Genomic DNA, 2629 nt, shown 5'->3' with positions numbered 1-2629 from the left:
CTGGCGGGTTTATTCACACAATCAAACCAAACACATGACTGGCGAGAACTTGCCAGGAGAGGGCACATGGATGACAGGACCATAACAATTATGTTTATAAGTAGGCTAGCAGGTGGATTAAATAAAATAAAAAAACAGTTTGTTCCCCCTTCATATTTGTGGGTAATTTTTTATATCAGCAAAATAAGATGGAAGTGCTGTCAATATAGTGGCAAGTGCAAAAACGATGTTGTATTTAAAGATAATAATAATGATAAAAAATAAAAGAAGAAGAAGACAAGTGCACAATTAAACAAACTACATTAGCAGTCTAGCCTACAATAGGTTCAGTTTTTAACAAAATAGTTTCACAATTAAACAAAACCATTAGGCCTACTACTGTGTCTTTCAACACAACAAATTATGTTTACTGCGATAACGCAAAATAGTCAGTGCAACAAGGCCTATCGGAAATGCATTGTAGTTCAACTCTTACCAGACACTCTGCACCTTTTCTTAGAGATGATCTTGTCTATTCTAGGCTTAATGTCCTTGGCTGTGGCCAGTTTCAATACCGAGACCAAATAGTGGTCAGTGAGTCGGGATCTGTGGGATGTCTTGTTCAGGTTCATTATGGAGAACATCTGTTCGCACGAGTAAGTGCTTCCGAACATGGACATGATGCATGCAGCATGAAGACGGGGCTCTGGCATTGATTCGGGGAGGAGAGGTGCAAACTCAGCAGCCCCGACTGACTGGTACTGGGACTTCAGAGCGCTGCTACATTGCAGTTCAATGAGTTCCAATTGCAGGTGCTCAGGGGCAGTGTCGACATCAATTGCAAAAGGATTTGTGAACAGGTCAAGGTTGAATTTCTGTGATTCAAAATCAGCAAACCTCCTGCTGAATTCCGCTTTGAGTGTGTTCAGTTTGTCAGCATACACTTGGGTTGGGAGTGGAATGGTGACTGTGGCGCTCATTGATTGACGGGTAGGAAAGTGGGTCAAGTTACACTTGCGCATCTGGCCCTCCCACAGACGCAGTTTCAGTTCAAATGCCTTCACAGAGTCCCGCATCTCGCTGATCAGCTGCTTTCTTCCCTGGAGTTTTGGATTCAGTGTACTGTGGTGCTCCATGATGTCACACATAAATGCCAAGTCGCTCAGCCACTTTTCATCCTCAAGCTCGGGGACGGCCTTCTGTTTGCTTTCCATGAAACGAGCGATCTCAGGGCGGGTGTCGTAAAACCTCCTCAGCACTTTCCCCCGACTCATCCAGCACACATCCGTGTGATAGGGCACATCCTCACGCACAGAGTTTTCCTCCTCTAAAAGAGCCCTAAACTGCTGATAATTCAAGCCCCGTGCACGAATAAAGTTCACAGTTTTAGTCACAACAGTCATGACATGTTCCATGCCCAACACCTTACCGCAGAGGGCCTCCTGGTGGATGATGCAGTGGTAGGCTACCAAGTTTTCTCCTGTGTGCCCCATCGCCTTTCAAGTCAAACCGACCAAACCACGAACTCCCCTGCACATCGCCGGTGCACCATCCGTTGTCAGTCCAACAAGTTTATTCCAGGGCAGTTCCATTTTGTTCACACTCTGCTCCACTTGGGTGAAAATGTCCTGTCCTGTTGTTGTCCCATGAATCAGTTTCACATCTAAAAGTTCCTCAGTGACGGACAACTGAGTGTCAACCCCTCGGATTAATATGGACAGCTGGGCTGTGTCCGTCCTGTCTGTACTCTCATCTACCGCTAGTGAGTATGAAACAAAGTCCTTGGCTTTTGTTTTTAACTGGCTGTCTACATCGGAGGCCATTTCATCAACACAACTTGCCACAGTATTTCGGGACAGGCTGATGTTTGAAAATGCCTCCTTCTTGTCAGGGCACACAACGTTGCACACTTTTTCAAGGCAGTCTTTAATAAACTCTCCCTCGCTAAATGGCTTGCTAGCCTTTGCGATTTCCTCTGCAATAATAAAACTTGCCTCAGTAGCACCCTCACTTTCACTACTGATGTGAGTGAACATGCTTTGCTGATGTTGAAGGTTGCGTTTCAAGTCTTTGGTTTTCTGCAGCCGTTGCTCCATGTCCATGTTAGCATATTGCTTGCAATGCTTCATTTCGAAGTGTCTGCGGATGTTGTACTCTTTGAACACTGCCAGCGACTCTTGACATAAGAGACACACTGGCTTTTGTTTTAATTCACAAAACAGGTATTCAGCTTCCTACCTCTCTTGAAACTGTCGATACTCTTTGTCTACTTTTCGTTTTTTCGCCATCGTTTGTTTATGCTAGCTAGCTTTCGATCTCCTTTGCAAAGCGTACATTCAGGTAACGTTACTCGGGTGACGTAGGCGATGCTACTGCAGGAACATGCTACTCAGCATTTCTGTTACTATGGGGAAAAAGCGAAGTGCGGCAGCGCCCTCTTGTGTTTCAGCGTTGCATTGTCACAAACACAAGCTCTCGGGCCACATTGTTGATGACCAGGATTGAAAGGAGGGCCGGATTAAATATTGCGGAGGGCCGTGTTTGGCCCGCGGGCCTTGTTATTGACACATGTGATGTAGATGTTTAATAATATTGGATTCTCGCTGGCACCCTGTCTCACTCCACATGCCTGATCAAAGAAATTTGCTAT

General features: G+C 45.4%; 1 pseudogene; it reads right to left on the bottom strand.

The window, feature by feature from the left end:
* Positions 1-464: 464 nt before the first annotated feature.
* Positions 465-2267, bottom strand: LOC130126022 (general transcription factor II-I repeat domain-containing protein 2-like; annotated as a pseudogene).
* Between the last annotated feature and the right edge of the window lie 362 nt (positions 2268-2629).

This window comes from Lampris incognitus, chromosome 16, assembly GCF_029633865.1.
Source record: "Lampris incognitus isolate fLamInc1 chromosome 16, fLamInc1.hap2, whole genome shotgun sequence".
NCBI lineage: Eukaryota > Metazoa > Chordata > Actinopteri > Lampriformes > Lampridae > Lampris > Lampris incognitus.
This window is presented reverse-complemented; position numbering and strand designations above follow the sequence as displayed.